Source organism: Lolium rigidum, chromosome 7, assembly GCF_022539505.1.
Source record: "Lolium rigidum isolate FL_2022 chromosome 7, APGP_CSIRO_Lrig_0.1, whole genome shotgun sequence".
NCBI lineage: Eukaryota > Viridiplantae > Streptophyta > Magnoliopsida > Poales > Poaceae > Lolium > Lolium rigidum.
Window position 1 is genome coordinate 358,051,890 of NC_061514.1, and position 19,711 is coordinate 358,071,600.

Below are 19,711 nucleotides of genomic sequence, written 5' to 3' on the forward strand. Positions count from 1 at the left end.
GGATCTCCCAGCTTCTTTGGAACCTTGCCATTGAAAGAGTAATTAGCAAGCATAGTGGAAATCTCCTCATTAGGAATTTTCCTTTTGTTAGAGACAATATCTTTCATATACTTTGAATAAGGAGGCAATTTAATAGCGTCGACCAAAGGGATTTGCAGGAACAAAGGTTTCATCCAATCACAAAATTTATTATAGTGTTCTTCCTCCTTTGATTTTAGTTTCTTAGCAGGAAAAGGCATTTGCTTTTGAACCAAAGGTTCTCTTTCATTACCATGTTTCTTAGCAATAAAATCTTCTTTAGTACACCCTTTATTTTTAACATGCTTTTCAGGTTCATCTTCAACCTCTTCTTTATCAGAAACATCATTCTTATCATTATCTTTATCGTGTTCATTACCACTTTCGGCTTCAAGCATCGAAATAGAAATACTATTAGGATCATTAACAGGCTCGGAGGATTCTACAACAGCTTTATGTTTCTTCTTCTTTTCTTAGAAGGAGCACTAGTTTCTTTAGTTCGTTGAGAATCTTGTTCAACTATTTTGGGATGCCCCTCGGGATATAGAGGATCCCGAGTAGAAACACCACCTCTAGTTGTTACTTCATAAGCATGTTTTTCTTTAGAAGTATTTTTTAACAAGTCATTTTGCACTTTAGTGAGTTGATCAATTTGAGTTTGAACCATATGAAAATGTTTAACAAGCATCTTAACATCATTGGAGGTTCTCTCCACAATATCATGCAATTTATTAATAGCTCGAGAATTTTCCATTAAATGATTCTCTACTCTCATATTGAAATTATCTTGCTTAAGAACATAATTATCAAACACATCTAAACATTTATCAGGAGGTTTTGAGTAAGGAATATCTTCTTTATCAAAGCGTTGAAGAGAATGTACCTCAATCGTGGATAAAGGGTGAGTTATCTTACATAAATCTTCTATGGGGGGTAAATTCTTCACATCTTCGGATTTAATACCTTTCTCTTTAAGAGATTTCTTGGCTTCGCTCATATCTTCATCATTTAATTTAATCATACCCCTCTTCTTCAATATTGGTGTTGGGGTTGGTTCAGGTGTAGTCCAATCATCATGATTTCGGCCTATTCTATCCAATAATTCTTCAGCTTCGTCTGGAGTTCTTTTCCGAAAACACAACCAAGCACAACTATCCAGGTATGCCCTAGACTCAATGGTTAGTCCACTATAAAATATATCAAGTAGGTCATGCTTTTCCAAATCATGTCCAGGGCCGAGCTCCGATAAGAGAGCAAAACCTTGCCCAAGCTTCGAGCAATTTCTCTCCATCTTCCTGGTCAGAACTATAAATTTTCCGCAAGGCAATATGTTGAGAACTAGCAGGAAAATATTTCCGAAAGAAAACATCAAGCAAACCTTTTGGACTATCAATAGAATCAGGAGGCAAACTATTATACCAAGTTTTAGCATCATCCTTTAATGAGAAAGGAAAAAATTTAGCAACAAAATAAGTACGCTTCTTGATATCATCAGAAAACAAGCTACTCAAAGTGGAAAGCTCATACATGTGCTCTACATCACTTTCTTTTTCAGTACCACAAAAAGGTGTTTTCTCAACAATAGATATATGAGATAAGTTAAGAGAAAAATCATAATCCTTATCCTTAATGTTTATAGGAGATGTGGCAAATTTAGGATCAGGAGACAGTTTATATCTAACAGCATGTTGTGCAAGAAGCTTTTTGATGTTACTTGTACCAGTAGTAGCATTACATTTATCAATAAAATCATCATCAAGTTCCACATAATCTTCATCAAGATCATCACTAGAGTGTTCAATAGACTCATGTGAATTAACAGGTGTAGTAGTATTTTCATTAGAAATTTTAGTATTTTCAATTTGTCTAGACCTAGCAATTGTAGCATCTAGAAAAGAACCTAACGAACCATTATCATCAAGCACAGTAGAAGCATCATCAAGATTATCAAAGCAATTTTCAGACTCAGCAGAAGTACCCGCATGTGAAGCTTGTGGTGGTGAAACAAGTTTACTTATCACATATGGTGAATCAAGAGCAGCAGAGGTACTCAGAGTTGTACCTTTTCTTGTAGTGGATGGTAATATGGCGACTTTAGCATCGCGAGGTTTACCCATGATGGAGGATTTGCAGCGAACAATATCAATTCAGGTGAACTTGCAAATAAAGCTATGCTCCCCGGCAACGGCGCTAGAAAATAGTCTTGATGACCCACAAGTATAGGGGTTCGCAACAGTCTTCGAGGGAAGTAAAACCCAGTTTATTGATTCGACACAAGGGGAGCCAAAGAATATTTGTAAGCCTTAACAGCGGAGTTGTCAATTCAGCTGCACCTGTAAACAGACTTGCTCGCAAGATTTTATCAGTAGCAACATTTTTATAGCAGTACCAGTAGTGAAATATAAGCAACAGTGTAATAAGGACAACAGTAGTGATTATAGTAGACAACAGGATTAAAATACTGTAGGCACAAGGATGGATGAATGGGCGCTGCATGGATGAGAGAACTCATGTACCAATCAAGGCAGGGCATTTGCAGATAATAATAAAGCGGTATCCAAGTACTAAATAACCATAGGCATGTGTTTCGTATATAGTCGTACGTGCTCGCAATGAGAAACTTGCACAACATCTTTTGTCCTACCAGACGGTGGCAGCCGGGCCTCTAGGGAAACTACTGGTAATTAAGGTACTCCTTTTAATAGAGTACCGGAGCAAAGCATTAACACTCCGTGAACACATGTGATCCTCATATCACAGCCTTCCCCTCCGGTTGTCCCAATTTCTGTCACTTTGGGGCCTCGGATTCCGGACAGCAATATGTGTATACAACTTGCAGGTAAGATCATAAAACAATGAATATCTTCATGAATCAATAACATGTTCAGATCTGAGATCATGGCACTCGGGCCCTAGTGACAAGCATTAAGCATAACAAGTTGCAACAATATCATGAAAGTACCAACAACGGATACTAGGCACTATGCTCTAACAATCTTATGACTATTACATGATCAATCTCATCCAATCCCTACCATCCCCTTCAGCCTACAGCGGGGGAATTACTCACACATGGATGGGGGAAGCATGGATGGTCAATGGAGAGGCGTCGGTGGTGATGATGGCGATGATCTCCTCCAATTCCCCGTCCCGGCAGGGTGCCTGAACGGAGTTTCTGGTCCAGAGACGGAGTTTCGCGATGGCGGCGGAGTTCTGGATGTCTTCTGGCAAATTGGTCGAACCCCCGTGCATTTTCAGGTCGAAAGCCTTAAGTAGTCCAGAGGGGAGCGTCGGGGGCTGGCCGAGGCGACGCCACCATAGGGCGGCGTGGCCCAGGGGCCCACCGCGCCGCCTGGTGGTGTGGGTGCCTCGTGGCCCCCCTCCGTCTCGTCTTCTGGCTCCGTAGGTCTTTTGTGAAAATAGGCCCATTGCAATTATTTCCGGGGATTTTCCTGAAAGTTGAATTTCTGCACAAAAATAAGACACCAGGGCAATTCTGCTGAAAACAGCGTTAGTCCGTGTTAGTTGCATCCAAAATAAACAAATTAGAGGCAAAATAATAGCAAAAGTGTTCGGGAAAGTAGATACGTTTTGGACGTATCAACCATCAGTTTTATCAAAATCACCAAGTCCTTCACATGTCATATTCACCTTCAAAATCTTTCAATAGAATGACTCATCATTCCAAGGTTTTCAAAGTCATTTCACTTCACAAGTTCCCAACTAGAGTAGTCAATTTTATTTGTTAGCACTAGCAACTAGTCATGAGAGGGGTGCTACTTAACTTATAAGCTTGTAGGCTAAGTTTGATACTCTTGCTCTACTCTACACTTAGACCAAAGTAACTATAAAAGGAAGCTTTGATAAACAAAGTAAAAAACTTGCAAGGTAAAAACTTGGGATGGGATCATTGCACATAAAGTAAAAGTAATGTTGCCTTGCTCTAGTAGAGCTTTGCACTTGCAAGAATATTAGCATGCCTTGGTTGGTGTACTGATCAAAGTGGTCTTCATCTTCCTGGAAGTAGACCTCCTCCTCCTACTACTCCTCCGTACTAGCGTCTAAAAACGGATACGAGGTAACAATCACCAAACAAGCTTAAGAGCTAGACTAAGCACACATAAGGTTCACACAATGCTAATCTATCATCACCACATTACTAGCATGTTGGTTGACTTTGTTTTCTTCTTAAGAAAAATAATTTCTCTCATTACAAATATGGATTAGGGTTTCTCTTTAGTTCCTTGAGGAAATAATTTCCTCTCATCGAATCTTGTTAAGATTTAATCTCCTCAAATAAATAATATATGAACCCTTGTTGACCAAGGTCAACCATTCATAATCCTCAGTTGGGAAAATGATTTAAATGAGGTAGAGTACCTCATGCAATTTAACACTACCACACTTATAATTTAACATCACCAAATAATTCAATATGAGATTATGTAGACCATGGTCACTACCTCATATTAAGTTACTTGGGACAAGATTTAAATGAGAGAAACCTCTCATAAGATTTAACACATAGTTTTGGACAATATCAATTGACTAGAAATAGCCCATAATCATACAAATTAACCATGTTATATTTTTACATAACTATGTAGAGTATGTGAAATGTAATTTATCAGAGTTGGAAACAACTCAATAGCGTTTTTGGTTGATTTTTAATAATTGTTTGAAGTTGCAAAAGTCCCTGCCTTGTTATTTTTTGTCACATTAATTCTACAAAGAATCTCATGATGAGACCAGTGGGGTTGGATAGATCTTTTTCCTAGCTTTCCAACCATATGAAATTCATCAAATTTGGTTTAGCCAATTTGATTCTATTCAATTTTTAAAATGGAACCAGTAAGCAATTTGATTTAAAATAATTCAAACGAATTTGAATCGTGGGCCAGCGCGGGAAACGTTACTGGGCCAAAACAGTTCAAACAGGGAATTCCAGCCCACCACGCGTCCAGCACGCGTGGGCTGCCTGACAGGGTGGGCTCCACTCGTCAACGACACCTAACACAGCAAAACGGTACGTTTGATTTGAGCCGCACGACTAGAAGGGGATCGAGCGGCTGAGACGTCGTCATCTCCGGCGAGAAATGGGTACTGGCGCGGCAAGGCTAGGGGTCCGGCGAGCTCACCGGTGCTCCAACAAGGGTTGGCAGTGTGCGCGAGGACGATGTCGACGACGGCGAAGCTCCTGGTACCGACGGAGCGTCCTGGGGCGGCTCCAATCGACGGCGAGCTTCTGCGGCGGTCACGGGCTCCGACGATCAAATTGACGGGCTCTGGTGGCTAATCGAGGAGGGGAGGTGGTCGAGGAGGTTGAGAAGGAGGAGGGGAGCAAGCTGGTGTGGAGAATGAAGCGAGGGGAGCTCTCCTTTTATAGGGGCGGAGGTGGGCAGGGTACTGCGGCGAGGTTGGACATGGCGAGGTGGCTGCAGCGAGCTAGCGAGCTAGGCGAGGGCGCGGCGCTGTTCAGTGTGTCCAGGCGGTCTTCTTGGCGGCAACAGCGAGGCTAGGCGGTGCCAAACTTTGTCGGGCGCGTGCGAGCATCTGCGTGGCCGCGGCGGGATTCGTTTTTGTCTCCGGCGATGGCGGGCGCGGGTCGGCGACAAGAAGTTGTCTGGCGTGTCCGTGGTGCTGTGGCGAAGCTGAGGGCGGAAGAGGGGGTCTAGGCGAGGGCTAGAGCAGCTGTGCGACACGGCGCTCTGGCGCGCTCCGGTGTGCACGCGTCGACGTGGCCGTGCACACTTTGGCAACCCTGGGCGTCGTGGGCACGTGCTTGTCTGGGCGTTGCGGTGCTTCTCTCAACCAAAGGCGTGTACCAAGGGGTTCAGGGGAGCAAGGTGGAGCAGAGGGACATGGTGGCCAAGGCTAGAAGTGAGAGAGGTGAGGGTTGGCATGATGACATGGGGAGCATAGCCGGCATGGCAATGGCTTGGCCATGTATGCCTAGTCCTAGGGTTTCTATGCAGGGGTTTGGGTTAGAGGGGACCAGTGGACAAGGCTTGACCAAGTTGTTTTCAAAAATTGGGCCAAACACTATTTGGAATAGTGAATTTGGATTTGATTTGATTTTGCTCACAAGGTGTTTGAGGTAATGGCCGCATGAAATGAAATTTGAAAATTTTGAAGGAAACTTGTTGGACTTGATTCAAATGATGAAAGACACACAAAGGTGGTGGTGGTGTTCAAAAATAATTTTTTTTGCAAAATTTCAAATTGGGTGAGATCTTGAATCTGTTTCAAAGTCCCATCTTGGCTTGAGCATAACTTTGAATCTAACAAGAATTTGCAGGGGTGTGCTTTACCAAAGTTGTTCGCCTTGATGTGGTCTTGGATGAGGTGCAAAGAGTTGGAATTGTTTGGTTTGAAAATCTCCTAATACAGAGGCTCAAAGTAGACATCAGGCTAAAATTGGCAGATTTGACCATTAGTGCATGTGAGCACAATTTGAGTTCAAATTTGATTTGATTTGGGTTTCTTTGCTTCCAAATGTGTTTATAAGTGTTTAGTAACATTCTCCAACCAATGGTGCAATCCAAAATGGTCTAGGTTGAAGATTTGCAAAAATGGCATAAACCATATGTGAGGGTTTTGGGATTTTTCTATTTTATTTCTTTTCTTCCTTTTTGATTTTCTTTGGGATATTCAAAGGATCAAGGTTAGGGTTTTAGGTTGTAGCACAAGGTACAAGGTTGCAAACATTCATCATGGCAATCACATAAAGAATTGAGTATGAGCACTATGCATAGCACATGTGTTAAGAAAAGTTTTTGTTGGTTCTAAATTTTATGTATTTGAAACTATTCTTCTTCATTGATTTGAAATTTGGGATGTTAAAAAATGCACCAAATACATTGAAAACAGAAGTACTTATCATTCATGTACGAGTAGAGTTAGATACACAACACGAGTACAACCCAAGTAGTATAGGAAGTACCGAAAAAAATATCTCGAAACCTATCAACATGGGAGCTAGTTTTGAAGATCTCGACGAGAGGGTCCCAAAAGTGGAAACTATTCGTAATTTGGACTTACGATTCTTAAGATATTTTATTTTGAAAAAACGAATCTAGGAAAAAAAAAAGGGAAAACTGACACAAGCTGTAATATCCCAGGTTTAGAGGCAACAAAATGAGAGCACGCCAAAGTGTGCATTGCATTCATGCATAGAAAATCTGGGAAATTTTCGCGCTTTCCTTCCTATAAATGTTCCAAGATGACCTGGCCAACCAGGCCATCTGAAAGGGGCAAACCAATCTGGTCCGTGTGTTTTGCTCTGCACAGTAAAACCTCAGTCCCACTTTTCACCACAGCCGTTCGATGCGTAAAATATTTCCTCACCTGTTGATTTTCTTAGGGGATCTCCAGCGGCGCGACGCAAACGGACGTTGAGCGACCGTTTGTGTCCGCCGTGACCAGAAATGCGTCTGGCACCACCTCCAGCGGGGCGACGCAAAGTGACCGGGCCGTCCGCGGAGACGCAAACCTGGCCCAAATATGCGCCAGGTTTGCGTCTCGGCGGACGCTGCGCGGACGCGCAAAGTGTCCGCTCGGTCCTCGCGCGGGCCTGCCTGGCAGCGGCACAACTGCTCGTCTTCCGCGGTATTACTTCTGGGCGGCGCGTTGCAGCCTTTGCAGGGGCCGCGTTAATGGCGTGCCTCTGCTTCCGCGAGCGTGCGCGGCCTGGTAGGCGTTGCCAGCGGCAGGCCATTGAAGGCGAGATGGCGTCGGAGCCTCTTAAAGGGACGCTGCCGGCGCCCATTTCCCCGACCAAAACCATTGGCAAAATCCCATAGTAGCCACCACACCGACGCCATGGAGAAGAAATGCTGGCCGTTCCGGAAGACGAAGAACGACCAGGACGCGAACTTGCCGGGAGGGGGCTGGTACCTGAACTCGCGGTGCGTGCCGGTCCCCCCCCCAGTGCCGCGCGAGGGCCGAGAGCGGCGGGACGAGGTGCGGCGCCGCCGCGCGGTCTTGCCGCCGGATCTGCGGGAGGATCCGGCGTACGCGCTAAACTCCTACAACTAGATTTCCTTCGGGACGTGGGAGTTCGACGCGCGGCGCCGCGCTGCCTACCTCGCCGACGTAGACTACTTCGAGCGCGAGATCGCCGCCGAATAAGAAGAGAACGACCACGAGGACGCGGACGAGGACGGTGACGAGGACGAGGACGGCGGCGTGACCATGCCGCAGTACGACCACGATGACGGCGCACCGGCGTGGGATCCGGAGACCCAGCCGCCGGACATTTCAGAGGAGGAGGCCATTGCCATGGCACTTGCAAACAGTGAGCAGGACGAGCTCAACGAGCTCGCTTTGTGGGACAGGCTCGCAATCCAGCTCCGCGAGTCAGCGCTCGCGCAGGGGAGGCCGGCGACTCCTCCGGCCACGCCGACGCATTCCAACGTCCGCGCTCTGCCTGCTGCTCCAGTGTGGGATCCCTGGCCATAGCCTCCTGCCTGTGCGGCGGTACCTCCTCCACCGCCGGCGTACGAGCTTCCATGGCCGACGCCGCAGCTGATTGACCTCGTCAGCGACGACGACCAGTAGACAGCGCGTATTTTAGCACGCCTTTCTGGCTTTTTTATGTCCCTTTTATTATCATGTAAATTATGGCGTATGAATGAAAAAAAAAATTATGCGTCGTGCCGCTGGAGCCACCCCGCGACGCAAACGGACACCCGGACGGTTTCGACCATTTGGCCCGACGCAAACGGACACGACGCGTCCGTTTGGACGTCCGAAATGTGTCGCGCCGCTGGCAATGCCCTTAGGCAGTCCATGACGCGTGGGACCAAACCAGTGCGGGACCGACAGACAGAGGCAGCAATGATAGCTTGTTTGGGTCGCACTCTTTTCCTACGCACGTGGGGCACGGTGAAACCCTAGATCGATCAACCACTCCCCCAGCCTAATCGGCTGCTTGCTTTCCTCCCCAATCCCGACTCCTTCCTCCTCCCCCAATCATGGCATCTCCTCTCCTTCTCCCACCTCGCATCGCGGGCGTTGCCGGCGCCGCCTGATGTCTACGCACGCTTCTATTCCTATAGACAGTGTTGGGCCTCCAAGAGCAGAGGTTTGTAGAACAGTAGCAAGTTTCCCTTAAGTGAATCACCCAAGGTTTATCGAACTCAGGGAGGTAGAGGTCAAAGATATTCCTCTCAAATAACCCTGCAATTATGATATAAGAAGTCTCTTGTGTCCCCAACACACCTAATACACTTGTCAGATGTATAGGTGCACTAGTTCGGCGAAGAGATAGTGAAATACAAGTGATATGGATGAATATGAGTGGTAATAAGAATCTGAAATAAATATGGCATCAAGCAAACATGTAGCAGAACTTGTTGGAAACGGTGTTTCAATGCTTAGAAACAAGGCCTAGGGATCCTACTTTCACTAGTGGACACTCTCAACATTGCAATCATAATTGAATATAAATATACACTTCACTATGCTATTCCGAATTACTCTCTGGCGGGATAACGAACACTAATTCACCGTGTAGGGCTACAAAGCAAACCTTAAAGATGTATTCCCAAGTACTAATAAACATCCCACGCTGTCACTTTGAGCATTCATAGGAGGTACTAACACACCACAATTTCATAGAGACATCCAACTCAAATAATAACCCAGTGAACAAGTATTCTGTGAAATATAGCCTAAGAGACCCACACGGTGCACACACTGTCACCTTTACACACGTGGGACAAGGAGTCTTCGGAGATCACATAAGTAAAATCCACTTGAATAGCATAAGACATCTAGATTGCAAAGCTCACGATCACATAGATGAACAAATAAGTACTACTCTCAAACACTCTCTTGTTGGATGACAAACACCATTCATTGTGTAGGGCTACAAGAGCTCCCTCAAGCCGGAGTAAACAAGCTCCACAACATCCGGAGTTCATATTCAAAGTAACCTCTAGAGTGCATAATAGACAAGAGTAACATCTACACATTCATATAGATCACATCATGGGAGAGAGAGATGAACCACATAGCTACCGGTAGAGCCCTTAGCCTCGGGGGAGAAGTACTCCCTCCTCATCATGGGAGACAGCTGCGGCGATGAAGATGGCGGTGGTGTCGATGGAGATGACTTCCGGGGGCAATTCCCCGTCCCGGCGGCGTGCTGGAACAGAGACTTCTGTCCCCGAACTTGTCTTCGCGATGGCGGCGGCTCTGGAACTTTTCTCGTATCGTGGCTCATTGCTTTAGGGTTTTCGAGGCGGAGAGAATATATAGGCGGAAGGGCAGCCTCGGAGGAGCCAGGGGGTGGCCCCCCCCATAGGCTGGCGCCCCCCCTTGGCTGCACCGCCATGTGGGTGGGGCCCCTAGGGCTCCCCTCTGGTCCCTCTCTGGCTCTCTGGAAGCTTCCGTGAAATATAAGATCGTGGGCATTAATTTTGACCAATTCCGAGAATATTTCCTGTGTAAGATTTACGAAACCAAAAACAACGAAAACGAGAACTGGCACTTCGGCATCTTGTTAATAGGTTAGTTCCGGAAAACGCATAAAAACATCATAAAGTATGAACAAAACATGTAGGTATTGTCATAAAACTAGCATGGAACATAAGAAATTATGGATACGTTTGAGACGTATCACCGCCACCTTGCATCGGGAGAGCGGCCGCGGGGCGCTGCTGCGTGGAGCGTCGGGAGGCAGCCGACGTGAGCAAGGACAAAGCACGGGCGGCGCGGCCGACGCCACCTCACATCGGGAGAGCGGCTGCGAGGCGCCGCTGCATGGAGCGCCAGGAGCGCCGGTCACCGCCGGTCGCAGAGGCGGCGGTGCTGGCCGCGGCGGACACGAAGGAGGAGTCGCGCCTGGCCGAGGTCAGGCGGGAGGAGGCGGCGTGGTAGCAGGCGGCGGACGGGGGTCACCGTGCTGCGGGAGGTCAGGTGTGCCGCGGTGCAGCAGCGCAAGCGCTTCCACCCGCCCCGCAGCGCCTCCTTCTCGTCCGCTTCGTTTTCCTCCTTTCCAGATCGGTCGTCGGCGGCGGGCCGTCACATTGGAATTGGGGAGCAGAAGAGGCTGACTGGTGGGGAAGGAGTGGAGATGCTAGCCGCGCGAAGAAGCAGCGAGGAGGAGGGAGCTAGAGCTGCACCGACTGCTCCGCGCCCCCACCCGAGGCGGAGAGGCTTGCGGCGCAGACAAGAACCAGCAGGAGTGGTGTGGAGCTGCATGTGAGAGCAAGGAGGTCGGCCATAGGTGGGAACTGGGAAGAGCAGACCAGCCCTGGTTCATCAAGGAGAACGCCAGTGTAGATGCTCGCTCTCCTTCGCCTCTTCTTCCGTGGACCGTCAACGGTGGGTCTGGGTATGTCGCGTTGCTTCCATTTGTCTGCCTGAACACTTGGCTTATGAGGTGGCGCCTGATGGTGATCGACTTTTGTCTCCTCCTTATTAGCTCAGATTCAGGGAGGCACACCAGAGGGCAGCAGCCAGAGCATCACTTCATGGCCATCCTGGCAAAACAAAATCAGGTGACTTTCCAAGTTTCTTGTTGCCATGGCTTCTATTCTCAAATCTCCCCACGAAAAATATACAAGTTCTCTACTATGGGTGTTATTCTTTCTGTACTCACGATTTTTCTCCATCAGTGATTTGTGTGAAGTGTCATTGTTGTTCATTGTTTGCTTGGCATGTAATTAAACTAAAAATATAAATAATCATAGAATGAAAAATAATTAGAATTATTTGGTTTACCAAATTTATATGTTTGTATTTAATGGTAAAATTCAAAAGGATTGAACACTAATCTGAAGTTTTCCTTTATTTAGAGAAGTGGGGATCATATACCTTCGAATCACATTTTTTATTCTTTATTGCTAGATTTGCTAACAAATTACCTTTTGTGCTGCTGATTGATTTGCAGGGTTATATTAGTTTTGGTTGAGATAGAAAAGTTCCAGGCTTAGGAATATTTTGAGAGAACTGAGTTGCTGGACACAAAGGTATAAATTTGGTCTCTACACTCCTTTTTCTATGCATTTTTGTTTGTCTGCAAATTTATTGTTGCTGGTATTGCAGTAATTCATGCCCCTCTCTCTTTCTCTATTTTTTTTGTTGGTCATCATGCTGTGTTAAAAGGAGGATCTGTTTGTGTTCATGTTTCCATGAAGAAATTACATTTGTGTAGAAAAGTTAACTCTCACCCGATGGAGAAAGCAATCACGTTGTGCTAAAAGGAGTGCCACTGGTGCATTGCAATAGTTTGTGTTCATTTCTTAATGGAGAAAGAAGATTCCTGTAGAAAAAGATAAATCGCACCAGATGGAGGAGAAAGTTTTAGAAAAAACAAAACATTATGACCTCTACTTATTTGTTATCACGTCAACAAGAAGTGATTTTTGGGCTCCATGGAGAGCGGCGGCGGCTGCATCTGACCGGCGCGAATCTTCGACTACATGGTGAGTAGCAGTGCATATGTCCGTGTGTTGGTCGGCTGCAAGGCACGGGGACGTTATTAGGTAGCAGAATGCCATATGATGCGACCACAAGTGCAGTTAGTTACATGGGTTACTTTCTTTTGCTTAGTATTCCAATAGTCTTAATTGATAAACCATGTCTTCACATGAAGGATCACTCAAGCTTTCTTTTCTTATTTTGTGAGATCTGTTATTACCTATGGAAGAAGGTGGTTTGGCCAGAAAATTGAACTCAATTTGCACGAATATTTATTTGCAGTAGCAGGTTTCAACAAATGGTTCTTCTGGGTAACCATCCCACTGAAATGAGGGAGCATGAGAGGCGTGTGGTCAGTGAACTTGTCACCTGCATATCGAACCAAATTGTTCAGTGGAAGTATGAATCAGGCAATTCTATTCTTACACCTGCAGTATGTCTGCTTTTGTGGTTAATGAGCTTGCGTGTGATAGTAATAATTTTCCCCTAACATTTTCCTGTGAGCTCTGCAGGCTGGGAGTGTTGGTACTCTCAGAACAAGGGCAAATATCTACTCTGTAGAATTTCAACCTCATTCTCCCTCGCTCCATTGCAATTGGCTTAGCTGACTGCAATATTTAATAAGACGATCTTCCCAACATATGAGTCCCTTATTGTATATTAGCGGGACACACAAAAATTGTTAGCTATGCTAAGTATTTAGATGCATCAACCATAGTATCTGGTTTTCCACTGAATTATTTACTTATCCTACAAGTATACACATATAACCATGTGGTATAAATAAGATAATTAAGCTATCTAATTGTGTGCTTCAATCTTTCCTTTTTAGCTATTAATTATTAGACAGGCTAAGTACATAATTTAAGACCATAGATTGGTGTTTTAGATTAAGGGTTGGTGTCAATGATTAGCAGCATGTGTTTAGGTGAAGAGCACCTCGTGATCACTCTTTACATTTTTATCGTCTGCATTCACCATTGTGCACGTATATATGTTGTTTTTGAGAGATACATTTTGCTTGTGTGATATCATTTTTGAGAAAAAATTACAGTGCATTGTTCTGCTACATGTTTGGTGTTTCGCCTTAGTAAGAAACTATTTGTCAAGCAGAGGAATACAATTATATTGCCTATTTGCCTTCATCCAGTTTCATTTAGCTTGCAATATATGCACCATACCATTAGTTAACAGTAAGATGGAACCACCCAGGGCTAACCACAGCGATTAGAGCTTGCCAGCCATTTGATCCACCACATGAACGCACGAGATGCTTGGTCCTCCACCACCCGATAGAAGAACTTTTCACCCGTCACACCGTGGCCCAACATTTTTAGGCTGCTACTCCACGGATCGACCTGGGAGCCTTCTGGTTGAGGCCCATTAACCCGCTCTGGCCCCTGCAAGAAAAGAAACCAACGCTTCAGGCAACACCCTCCGCAGAACCCGACCGCCGTCGCCCCCTTCCTGCGCTTGCCAGCCAGGGGTTGCAACTTCGCCGCCACCTCCCGTCGCCTCCTCTCCCGGTTTCCTCAGCAACCTTTCCCAAGCCCTCTTCAGCGGTGATCCAGAGCCAAGCAGGCGCTATCGTTTCGGCGCATCCTCCATCGCGGCGACTCCCATGACGCCGCTCACGCGCTCCTCATCCGCGACCTCGCGCTCTCTCGCCGTCGAGCATGGTCTCTCTTCTGCCGGCGGTCCCATGGTAATTATCCATCACCTATTTTTCGTTGTTCCTCCCGTTCTTCCACTTGCTATAGGAAATTTCATTTATTTGTATTTTCGTCGGCTGCTCGAGATTTGATAGTTTGCATCTGTCTCAAGTACTTTGTTATTGATTTCGTATATGGACGTGATAATCCTGCAGTAGCAGAAAGAATGGAAAAAATAATTGATCTACAGATGGACATGAAATTTGGTGTTTTAGATGACAGGTTGATTGAATTTGGATGTCACGTACTGCATATAGTTGTTCACATGTTCTGGAGTCTTGATCTTATATTATGACATGCATTTTTGAGGTATGTTCTATCACTTTGGGGTTATTGTTTGATTTCATCATAAGGTTCTAATAGCTTGACCTTTCAACATTGTGCATGGTTGTGTTTGGTTAAGGCACAACTGAATAACTAACAGAGGAGTGATGAAAGAGGAGATGACCTTGTGCTGCAGCTGGCTGCTCCACACAGAGGTGGGCAGACGAATTAGGATTTTGCTGTCAGCTTGGAGGTCATTTGATATTTTCTTGCTAGCTCCTCCAGTTTGTACTGAGATAAATTTGTGCTGGGTTGAAGTTAAAGTTCAGTTGATTTAAAAGCAAAGAGATAAGAAGTACTCCGTATGTTTTATCACTCAAGATACGAGCACGGTAACATTTATAGTTTCACATACAATATCTTTTCTTTGCTCCGACCATATTGAAGTATAAATTAGATAAATTTAGGCATGGCAATTTATATCAATCTAAAGTTTCAATATTACGTATGCCAATGAAATTTATGTAAATCAAAGCTGCCAGTGTGCCTCAGTTTTGTGTGCAAGTCCTCACTTAGGCTAGACCATATGGAAAGTTTTTATTTAGTGCATAATTCTCAGCATGTGCTTCGTTATTTGTTTTCCCTGCTATTCTCTGCATATTCACAAGATCAGACTATACGAGTTAAGTAGTTAACTAGACATGAAGAGTCTTTGTCTTTCATGATCAGTATATACAATTCTTCCTACAACTCAACTTGGCTTATACTTTCTTCCGGCGTGTTATAGCCTTACATGATTTCATGCCATTGCTTTTCGTGCTGTTCAATTGTTAATTGTGGGAAAGGCTATTATTCTTTGCGATCTTTGTCTACATTAAATATCAGGTGGGAACTTGGTGATTTATGGACTAATCATATATCATTTTTGCATGTCAGTAATAGTCATTTCGATTTGCGAACATGAATATCCATACACTGCATATAGTCTAATAAGAGTTAATTATTGTTCAATAATATCTCGTTGAAGATAAACAAACATATGGCCTGACCTATCTCAGCTGTTAGATCACCACACAAGTTGCAAAATTCTGGGACCAACTGGACCTAAAACATTCAGACATCATTGCGCTTGAAAATGTATTTTCCTCCTTCTGACTTCATGTGACATGCTTTCGAGTTATACACTAACTTTATGGTTGTGGCTTGATTCATCAATGCTACTGTACCATTTATTCAGTCATTCTGGTGTTCATAGTCAGTTTTTTTGAATAGGAGGCAATACCCCTAGCCAATCTTTGTATTAAAACTCATCAACACATTGTTGGAAAAAACCTCTGTTGTAGTTTGCTTTTGTCTTTGTATTATGCAATTATTTCATTAATTCAAATTTTCATTAGTTCTTATGTCCCCATCTGTAATTTCATGCATCTTTCGACAGTATATCACAGCTTAACACCATTTTCTAATTTCTATGCTCCATGCAATTATTGTTTAACCCATATTTTTGCACCATATCATCACATGTAGCCTCTTTTGTTATATTTATTTGTTGCTTCCTATTCATTGCAGTTTAATATAGGCATGCTTATGGCTAACTGAAATGAGGTGTGTTGCTATGATGATAAGAAAATTTTGTTTGGCTCATTTAAGACGACGATGGTAATTGTTAGCGTGCCTCCATGTCTTCAAAAAATTTCGTCTTCATCTTCTTCTATCATTTAGAGTGGACATAAGATAATATTCCAATTGCAAGAAAAACATTGAAGGTTTGTCTTGCTTTTGTTCTAGACATGTTTTAGTGTGCAGATAAATGTGATTCTAGACAAATCTACAACATTTATTTTTGAACAGAGGGAATACTTGTGTAAGCACTCCCTTTATCATCAATACCAATGTTTTTCACGTCAATTGGATACTTAGTATTTTCTGTCATTTTCTTTGCTCGATGCCATGACCAAATATGGTATACAACAATATATGTACACCAACTTTCCACCGGTTATCAGAAGAAATGTTCGCACCTAAGACGGTCAACTGTTTATTCTTTGTTACACTCTTATATATTTTCAATTCTCCACAACATGCACACCTCTTATTATTTGTGCTATCAGTTTTCTTAAATGTTATTGCGATTATTTTTTAAAGGTTGACAGTAATGGCAACGTGAGCCTTTTGATAGCATTATCCATTTATTTTGTTCTTTACCTGTCGTACTACCACATTTCATATCGGAACCAGCCACCGGTTTCTGATAGCACAACAATGCATCTTGATTGTCACGGAATCAGCTCACAGGTTGGTGGCATTGCTATGACTTTTAAGATGGAGGATCCCAACTATCTATACACTTCAGCTCACAGGTTGGTGGCATCGCTATATCTTTTAAGACGGAGGATCCCAACTATCTATGATGTGTCTGTTATCCCTCCGGTGTAGCATTGGGGTTTTGCCTCTTCTTCCTCACTACAGTCATAACCATGAGAGCAAAACCAATTGTACCACCACCACAAGTCTTATTTGCTTGTTTATTGCATTGACCTTTGGATTGCTCCTGCTTTAAGGTTGTTCATTTGTGCTTAAATTGAGTTGGTAGGATATGATGATTTTACTTGGAATATAAGTACAGTTTATGTTAATAGCTGAAAATGAAGGAACTAAAGGTTCATGGATGTTGCAAAAAAAAGTCAAATGCCTAATATCTGTTTGTAGAACTTTTGCATGGCCTATCTATTTGGTAGTCATCTAATTTGGCATCGATGTTCATTATGCATGCCTCAAATTCTTTGCCGCTGAGGTTCTGCGAGTTTCCTTACAATCATTGCTTGAGTGGTCCATTTCATATGTTTTAAAGTCACAGGTCTGAGAAGTGGGGTTTTAAAGAGTTTATCCCTCTCTTGTAAGTATATTCTATCACGGCTGTTGTGCGTTGTAACTTCAGCTGTTCAAATTTAATGAAATATTTTTACAGTTAGACTTCTTCCAACTATATCATTTGCTTTTACTTATGACGTGGACGGGCGCGGCAAAGCGCGCTTCTATGGTCTAGTTTCTTGTGGAAGTTGTTCTGCTATATAGATAGGTGTTATTGGTGCCTGATGATGCACGATGTATTAACTGTGCCAATGCCTCTAACCTACTATAGCTCTATAGAAATTAGAAATCTCCTATGCAAATGATTCAGGTTGCCATTGCGTGCCTCTCCTATGCGAATCTCACTTGTAGTACCAAAGAGAAATTCAAATAAGATGGCTTCTCTACGTGTTTTTCTCCGAGTTAGATAAATGAAATCATAAGATAGAAAAATGTGTGTCCCTCTATTCAGGTACAATACCTTGGTTCAAACTATACTAAATTCTTTGCTTTCCACTAAAGTTAAATCCATCGCATACATGTTTTTCATTTCAAATACATCTCAAATTCATCCCATAAGCGAATGATTTCAAATTTACTCCTTTTTCACCCTTGAAGTCAATTGTTTCGTAAATATGGGATATCGGCTGCTTTTCATCCTTGAAGTCAATTGTTTAATGTTTCGAAAAGGTCCTGAAGTACATGAGCAAGACTGGTTAGTGGCTGACTGGCTGCTCTGATGAAAGCATATGAAAGAACCAAACTGTACTGAACTGAAGCTGGGGCCATATTTGGTAAGATGCAGACATCAAACCCTGAACAATTTTGAAATCGCTTGCCGAGGTGCATTTTTAATCAGGCCCTGAAACTACTCCCATATTTAATGATTACTCTTCTATGGAATTCAGTAACACACCATGATTTGGTGATAAAAAAATTATATGATTAGCCACACAGATTCAACCTACATAAGTAAGCTCAAAAATGAATATCATGAAGACGTTGATCAATATTGTGTTCTTGCAGGACTGAAAGGCCTGGTGGACAAGGAGGACGTCGAGAACCCTCTGTACATTAGGGACATTGATCACAATGATGTTACCGGTATGATGCACTCGCCATCTGATTAGTGGGACAAGAAAAATAGACAGATTGTCAGCTTACTGGTTGTTCTTTATGCTAGCCGATTAGAATAGTTCATAATGATGATCTCGTTAATCTCCTCGCTGATTACTCTAATGTTAATGCTCTATTATTATATTTTGATATGAAACAAAAGCTATTGTGTTTCTGCCATGCTTTATCATGCAAAGTTTTACTCCTTTCAAAAATCTTTTGCCCATTAACCAAATTAATGGGTTTTAGTTTGCAGCAAAAAAAAGAATATACAAAATGAATGGGTTCATAAACAAGGACCATCAACTGATATAGTCAAAAACCAAAACCAAAAGCCATCATTATAAGGATATTGAGTCTGACTAATTTTGTTGCTTGGTTCGCAGCTGGCTATTTCTGTGTGCAGCGCCATGAGTTGACAAGAGGAGCATCGGCTCAAGGCGTCTACAGCCACGGCCTGTGGGGCGGCCACCGACGAGGGCATGGATCCCACTGTATGTATGATGGATCCCACCGTATGTATGACACCTCTCTTTCCTTTGGAAATGAACATATATGTTTGTTTAGTCTTTTGTAGTAGTATAATTCAGTGAGTTCCTATTGGGGAAATTCAAATGACTTCGAAAATTAACAGATATATTTGTTTCATTCAGTGCACTAAGCATAATTTGATATTTAAGTGATAGTGCTTCGAATTGGTAGAATTATCGGACTATCTCGGAAGTGATCCTGCAATATGTATTTTTGGCCATGTCAAGATTGTCTCAACTAATGACTGAACTTTATCTTGTCATTTTACAGCTTGGATTTTCCATTCAGCTTGGTGAAGTATATTATGTTAATGGACGAATAGAATGCCATGGATGCCTTCGATATTTTGGAGGCAATTCTTTTTGTGGGTTCACCTCTTGTGATTATCTATATGAGACATGCATAGTAAGGTTTTTCACAGTGTAATGCGAGCCACTATTCAGATTGGCAGATCCAATTGTTTCAGAAAAAATATATTTTGGCAGTATTTCTTCAGCTCCATTGACAACCATTTGTGTCCTTTTTATGGTTAAGAGTAACTTATTTATTTAGTTTCTTGACAGAGTGAGCAATTTGAATTGTTTTCTCGTCATGTGCTTGATGAATTGCTTACAAATGCATAAAAAAAATTAATAGATCCCAGGTTAACTCAAGTACTTAATATGCTTAGACTATATGGCTACTCTTAATAACTATTGTTAAGTAGAAGGCCTATATGTGATCTTCCTGTTATAGAAAAGGTGGTTACTGCATCTGTAGCTCTGTGCTATATCATTTAGGCCAGAGCCATT

At 43.3% G+C, this 19,711-nt stretch overlaps 1 long non-coding RNA gene across 3 annotated transcripts; it reads left to right on the forward strand.

Moving 5' to 3' along the window:
* Window positions 1-14,021: 14,021 nt before the first annotated feature.
* LOC124669136 lies at window positions 14,022-19,480 on the forward strand. 3 transcript variants are annotated; one of them, XR_006992019.1, is made up of 4 exons: window positions 14,022-18,067; window positions 18,300-18,377; window positions 18,776-18,908; window positions 19,191-19,480. It is a non-coding gene; the product is annotated as an uncharacterized LOC124669136 (long non-coding RNA). The 3 variants fall into 3 exon arrangements; XR_006992018.1 differs by having other exon boundaries at window positions 14,022-18,377; XR_006992020.1 differs by having other exon boundaries at window positions 14,022-18,377; window positions 18,776-18,904.
* Window positions 19,481-19,711: the final 231 nt, after the last annotated feature.